This window comes from Pimephales promelas, chromosome 2, assembly GCF_988280905.1.
Source record: "Pimephales promelas chromosome 2, fPimPro1.hap1.1, whole genome shotgun sequence".
Taxonomy (NCBI): domain Eukaryota; kingdom Metazoa; phylum Chordata; class Actinopteri; order Cypriniformes; family Leuciscidae; genus Pimephales; species Pimephales promelas.
In genome coordinates this window covers 52,452,354-52,459,853 of record NC_142770.1, presented here as the reverse complement: position 1 = coordinate 52,459,853, position 7,500 = coordinate 52,452,354, and positions in this window count along the sequence as shown.

Here is a 7,500-nt window from a genome sequence, read left to right as displayed (position 1 = left end):
CTTATATGCCCACCCGGAGCGAGTCTGAGTGGGACTCACGACGGTCTGATCAATGGTAGGGGGGGTGCTCCGTGTTTTGCACCACCACACTTGCCCTCTTCCATACAGCCCCGAAGGCCCGTTTTAGGACCGTCTCCCCTCCAGGTGGAGCTCCAGGGGGTGTCGGGCGAATCTGACTCTGGCCCAGGACGGGCCACCCTCCCTGGGCTGGCCAGGGAGGTCTGAGGGCATGGAGCTTTGGAACCACACCACGTCATTGGACTTAGTCGATTTTTCTCAGAGCCGGACCCCCCCGCCATGTGCGCTGGGCTCGTGCCCAGGAAAGATGCACCCTACCTGGGGTGCACTTTACATAAAACCAGCCTGTCTTTTCCTGGAGGTCTCGTACTTCCAGAGCTCCGACGGGGCGTAGTCTGGATTTTATATGCCCACCCAGAGTGAGTCTGAGTGGGACTCACGACGGTCTGATCGCTGGTAGGGGTCCTCTGTGTTTGCCACCACCACGCTTCCCCTCTCTCATACATCCCCGAAGGCCCGTTTTAGGACCGTCTTCCCTCCAGGTGGAGCTCCAGGGGGTGTCGGGCGAATCTGACTCTGGCCCAGGACGGGCCACCCTCCCTGGGCTGGCCAGGGAGGTCTGAGGGCATGGAGCTTTGGAACCACACCACGTCATTGGACTTAGTCGATTTTTCTCAGAGCCGGACCCCCCGCCATGTGCGCTGGGCTCGTGCCCAGGAAAGATGCACCCTACCTGGGGTGCACTTTACATAAAACCAGCCTGTCTTTTCCTGGAGGTCTCGTACTTCCAGAGCTCCGACGGGGCGTAGTCTGGATTTTATATGCCCACCCAGAGTGAGTCTGAGTGGGACTCACGACGGTCTGATCGCTGGTAGGGGTCCTCTGTGTTTGCCACCACCACGCTTCCCCTCTCTCATACATCCCCGAAGGCCCGTTTTAGGACCGTCTTCGCTCCAGGTGGAGCTCCAGGGGTGGCGGGCAAATCTGAATCTGGCCCAGGACGGGCCACCCTCCCTGGGCTGGCCAGGGAGGTCTGAGGGCATGGAGCTTTGGAACCACACCACGTTATTGGACTTTGTCTATTTTTTTCCCCCAAACTTTGGCACCAGAGCCGGACCACCACACCATGTGCGCTGGGCTCGTGCCCAGGAAAAGATGCACCCTGCCTGGGGTGCACTTTTCAGAAAACCAGCCTGTCTTTTCCTGGAGGTCTCGTAACTTCCAGAGCTCCAGCGCGGCGTAATCTGGATTTTTTACATGCCCACCCAGAGTGACTCTGAGTGGGACTCACGACGGTCTGATCGCTGGTAGGGGTCCTCTGTGTTTGCCACCACCACGCTTCCCCTCTCTCATACATCCCCGAAGGCCCGTTTTAGGACCGTCTTCGCTCCAGGTGGAGCTCCAGGGGTGGCGGGCGAATCTGAATCTGGCCCAGGACGGGCCACCCTCCCTGGGCTGGCCAGGGAGGTCTGAGGGCATGGAGGTTTGGAGCCACCCCACATTTTTTGTACTTTGTCGTTTTTCGAGATCTGGGCTTCAGAGTCGAGCCCAGGCTCCGTTTCAAGGTGGGCATTGGGCTTCGTTCTTGCCCAGGAGACCCGCACCCTGCCTGGGATGCACTTTTCAGAGAAACCGGGCCGCCTTTTCCCGGAGGTTTTCGTGTTTTTCAGAGCTCCACCACAGCAGAGATTGAATCCTCTTCCCCAGCCAGAGTGCACCCTCTCTGGCTTGGGTGAGTGCCTTGAGTGCCCTGGAGGTCCGAACAGACAGCACGTTTATGGACTCTGTCTATTTTTCAAATTCGACTCCAGAGTCAAGCCGGCCAGGGGCTCTCTGAAGGCCCCTCTCTCCCTCATCCTCTACAAGAGCCCCAGGGTCCGTTTTAGGACCGTCTTCGCTCCAGGCGGAGCTCCAGGGGTGGCGGGGGAAATCTGAGTCTGGCCCAGGACGGGCCACCCTCCCTGGGCTGGCCAGGGAGGTCTGAGGGCATGGAGGTTTGGAGCCACCGCACCTTTTTTGGACTCTGTCGTTTTTCGAGATCTGGACTTCAGAGTCGAGCCCAGGCTCCGTTTCAAGGTGGGCATCGGGCTTTATTCGTGCCCATGAGACCCGCACCCTGCCTGGGATGCACTTTTCAGAGAAACCGGGCCGTCTTTTCCCTGGAGGTTTTCGTGTTTTTCAGAGCTCCACCACAGCAGAGATTGAATCTGCTTCCCCAGCCAGAGTGCACCCTCTCTGGCTTGGGTGAGTGGTGCCTTGAGTGGCCAGGGCCAACATCACCCACGGGCATCGGGCTTTATTCGTGCCCATGAGACCCGCACCCTGCCTGGGATGCACTTTTCAGAGAAACCGGGCCGTCTTTTCCCTGGAGGTTTTCGCGTTTTTCCAGAGCTCCACCACAGCAGAGATTGAATCTGCTTCCCCAGCCAGAGTGCACCCTCTCTGGCTTGGGTGAGTGGTGCCTTGAGTGGCCAGGGCCAACATCACCCACGGGGCATCGGGCTTTATTCGTGCCCAGGAGACCCGCACCCTGCCTGGGATGCACTTTTCAGAGAAACCGGGCCGTCTTTTCCTGGAGGTTTCGCGTTTTTCCAGAGCTCCACCACAGCAGAGATTGAATCTGCTTCCCCAGCCAGAGTGCACCCTCTCTGGCTTGGGTGAGTGCCTTGAGTGGCCAGGGCCAACATCACCCACGGGGCATCGGGCTTTATTCGTGCCCAGGAGACCCGCACCCTGCCTGGGATGCACTTTTCAGAGAAACCGGGCCGTCTTTTCCTGGAGGTTTCGCGTTTTTCCAGAGCTCCACCACAGCAGAGATTGAATCTGCTTCCCCAGCCAGAGTGCACCCTCTCTGGCTTGGGTGAGTGCCTTGAGTGGCCAGGGCCAACATCACCCACGGGGCATCGGGCTTTATTCGTGCCCAGGAGACCCGCACCCTGCCTGGGATGCACTTTTCAGAGAAACCGGGCCGTCTTTTCCCTGGAGGTTTTCGTGTTTTTCAGAGCTCCACCACAGCAGAGATTGAATCTGCTTCCCCAGCCAGAGTGCACCCTCTCTGGCTTGGGTGAGTGGTGCCTTGAGTGGCCAGGGCCAACATCACCCACGGGGCATCGGGCTTTATTCGTGCCCAGGAGACCCGCACCCTGCCTGGGATAGCAGATCGGTTTGTGTGAGTTCTGGTTGTGTGAGCGTTACCCTTCTACATCACCCCCATGGCCCGTTTTAGGACCGTCTCGGCTCCGGGCGGACAGCCGGGGGGCAGGGGGCGAATCTGCCTCCGGCCCGGGTCGGAGCACCCTCCCCGGGGCCGTGCGTGGAGACCCGTCGCGCCCGGAGCTCCCGTGCAACCCCACGTTTTGGACTTGGGTTTTGGAGCGAGCGAGCGGGGTCGAAACCCCGGGGGCCGAGCCGCCACGGAGCCCCCGAGCCCCGGGGACGAAGCCCCGGGAGCGAGGTCCCTCCGTGGAGGCGCGAGCCCCCGGAGCCCGGCCGCCCGCCCGGGGAGGAGAGCGCACGCTCCCCTACCCCTCAAAACCCACGTGGCTGGTTGCAGCAGACCCTGTGCACCGGAGGTTCCTCCAGGAGCGCGGGGCTGGGCGCTCCAAGCCCAAGTCATACAGGCAACCATGCCTCCCCGGGACTCCCCCTGCGAGCGGCGGCTGTTTGAAGGACGGTAACCCCACCGCACGGGGCTTCAAACGACCGTAGCTCGCCGAAGGCGGCTCCGATCGACGCCAAATTTTTGTCGGCTGGAGAACGGGACGAGACCTTTCGAATGAGACCGCCCCCAGCCCCGTGGGCCCCCGGGGGCCCGAGATACGGGCCCCCAAAGCGCCCCGGAAGCGGAAAAACGCAAATATCTCGCCGAAAAGTCGACGTGCCCGGCCGAGGCCGGGCTCATTCGAACCGTCTCGCCGAGCTGAACGCGTCCATATGCGTTTCGTCGTTTTTGGTCGAGTATTCGCGGAGATATCGGCCGAAAACCCTCGGCCGCGCTCTGAAATGGCGCCCGCCGATGACGTCACGATCCCGGGAGAAAATCGCCCGTATCTCCGCGACGCGAAGGCCCAGAGAGCTCAAATTTGGGTGGCGAGGTCCCACGGGGGCCCTCGCTCGAACCAGGGCGGCGGCGGGCCCCGGGGACGCCCCCTACCGGATCGCCGTTCGCCGGGACCCCCGACTTTGAACGGCTATAACTCGGGGACCCGGGCGAGTTGGACCTCGTGGGTGGGCTCTTTCGAAAGGCCCCGTCCGGCACTACGGTCGATTCGAGTTTGGGGAAGATTGGCCCAGGGGTTCGCGAGATATAAGCCAAAAACGCCGCGCCTTTGACCGGGCCTAACTCCCTGACCCCGAGGCCCCCGGGGACGCGGGTGGCCTCTTTGGATAGGGCCCCTCGAGGCCTTGGGAAGACCCGAGTTTGAAATTTTTTCGCCCGGCCGTCTTCGAGATATCGGCGAAAAACGGAATCTTCCCGTCTTGTGGGTGTGGGTGTCTCCGGGGGGCGGGGGGACTTCCAGGACCCCGGGGGGGGCCACCTGGCCGTGCCCGAGGACGGTGCACCTCCCTGGGTGTGCCGTCAGAGCCTCCGGGGCCCCCGGAAGTCCCCGCCCACTGCACGTTTTCGGACTTTGAGGGATTTTCGGGCCCCGAATTCGAACGCCCGTAGCTCGGGGACCCGGCGGCCCAGAGACACCGGACTCGGGTCAAGTGTGGCGTCCCGGCGGGCCCCTCGCAAAGAGCCCGCCCCCGAGCTCCGGGGCCCCCGGGTCCCGGAGAAAAGGGGCCCGACGTGTCGGGGGGGCGCCTGGGAAGGAAAGGTCCCAGGGGCCCGGGGGAGGCGGGGTCCGAGAGGGCCCGTGGGGAGCCCCCGACACCCGAAAGGGCGAGCCGCTGGGACCTCCCCTCTCCGAGATACGGGCCGTTTTCTCCGAAAGTCGCCCGCGCGTAACGGGGCCCATCTCGGGACCGGGAGGTCCCAGCGGCTCGCGGCGGCGGGTGCGGGGCCCGCTCTCGGGGACCTTGCTCCTCCCGCCGTCCCGAGCCACGGGGACCTTCCGGTCCCGAGATACGGCCACTTCCTGTCCAGCTTTGACCGGGTGTAACTCGAAAAGTAAGCCGAGTTGGGGCTCCACACTCGGGGGTATTGGGGGCCTCTAGGAGGGCCCCCCACGCCGGGTGTATGGGGCCCCAACTCGGCTTGGTTCCGGAGATATGGCCCTTTAAAGTTTCAACTTTGACCGGGTGTAACTCGAAAAGTAAGCCGAGTTGGGGCTCCACACTCGGGGGTATTGGGGGCCTCTAGGAGGGCCCCCCACGCCGGGTGTATGGGGCCCCAACTCGGCTTGGTTCCGGAGATATGGCCCTTTAAAGTTTCAACTTTGACCGGGTGTAACTCGAAAAGTAAGCCGAGTTGGGGCTCCACACTCGGGGGTATTGGGGGCCTCTAGGAGGGCCCCCCACGCCGGGTGTATGGGGCCCCAACTCGGCTTGGTTCCGGAGATATGGCCCTTTAAAGTTTCAACTTTGACCGGCTGTAACTCGAAAAGTAAGCCGAGTTGGGGCTCCACACTCGGGGGTATTGGGGGCCTCTAGGAGGGCCCCCCACGCCGGGTGTATGGGGCCCCAACTCGGCTTGGTTCCGGAGATATGGCCCTTTAAAGTTTCAACTTTGACCGGCTGTAACTCGAAAAGTAAGCCGAGTTGGGGCTCCACACTCGGGGGTATTGGGGGCCTCTAGGAGGGCCCCCCACGCCGGGTGTATGGGGCCCCAACTCGGCTTGGTTCCGGAGATATGGCCCTTTAAAGTTTCAACTTTGACCGGCTGTAACTCGAAAAGTAAGCCGAGTTGGGGCTCCACACTCGGGGGTATTGGGGGCCTCTAGGAGGGCCCCCCACGCCGGGTGTATGGGGCCCCAACTCGGCTTGGTTCCGGAGATATGCCCGTTTGAAGTTGCAACTTCTACCCAGTCTAATAATCCCAAAATAATAATTAAATAAAAAAAAAAAATAATAATAAAAATAAAAATAAGCCGAGTTGGGGCTCCACACTCTGGGCCTGGGGGGCACCACTAGGAGATCCCCCTGTGCCCAGAGCGTGGAGCCCCGAATCGGCTTTCCACACCACTCACACCGGTTTCTACCTTAAGAGAGTCATTGTTAGTCGCGCAGTTTACCCGACTCTGGGAACCGGGGCTTTGGGCTTGGGGGAGACCCACCGCTCGCCCCCTAACACGTCGGGGGGGACCAGGGGGCACCCGCCTGGACCCCCTCAGCCCCACTTCGGAGAACCAGAACGCTGGCCAGGGACCCCCACGGCGGTTGAAGTTTGAACTTCTACCCGGTGCATCCCGAAAAATTGAAAAAAATAAAATAAAATAAGATTAAAATAATAATAATAATAATAATAATAATAATTTTTAAAAAATAAGCCGAGTTGGGGCTCCACACTCTGGGCCTGGGGTGGACCACTAGGAGATCCCCCTGTGCCCAGAGCATGGAGCCCCAACTCGGCTTTCCACACCACTCACACCGGTTCCTGCCTACCTTAAGAGAGTCAAAGTTACTCCCGCAGTTTACCCGACTCTGGGAACCGGGGCTTTGGGCTTGGGGGAGACCCACCGCTCGCCCCCTAACACGTCGGGGGGACCAGGGGGCACCCGCCTGGACCACCTCCTGCCCGACTCGGAGAACCAGAGCTCTGGCCAGGGACCCCCGCGGCGGTTGAAGTTTGAACTTCTACCCGGTGCATCCCGAAAAATTGAAAAAATAAAATAAGATAAAAAAAAATAAATAAAATAATAATAATTTTAAAAAAAATAAGCCGAGTTGGGGCTCCACACTCTGGGCCTGGGGTGGACCACTAGGAGATCCCCCTGTGCCCAGAGCATGGAGCCCCAACTCGGCTTTCCACACCACTCACACCGGTTCCTGCCTACCTTAAGAGAGTCAAAGTTACTCCCGCAGTTTACCCGACTCTGGGAACCGGGGCTTTGGGCTTGGGGGAGACCCACCGCTTGCCCCCTAACACGTCGGGGGGACCAGGGGGCACCCGCCTGGACCACCTCCTGCCCGACTCGGAGAACCAGAGCTCTGGCCAGGGACCCCCACCGCCGTACCCCCTCCTGCCCGACTCGGAGAACCAGAGCTCTGGCCAGGGACCCCCACCGCCGTACCCACTCCTGCCCGACTCGGAGAACCAGAGCCCTGGGCAGGGACCCCCACCGCCGTACACCCTCCTGCCCGACTCGGAGAACCAGAGCCCTGGGCAGGGACCCCCACCGCCGTACCCCCTCCTGCCCGACTCGGAGAACCAGAGCCCTGGGCAGGGTCCCCCACCGCCGTACCCCCTCCTGCCCGACTCGGAGAACCAGAGCCCTGGGCAGGGACCCCCACCGCCGTACACCCTCCTGCCCGACTCGGAGAACCAGAGCCCTGGGCAGGGACCCCCACCGCCGTACCCCCTCCTGCCCGACTCGGAGA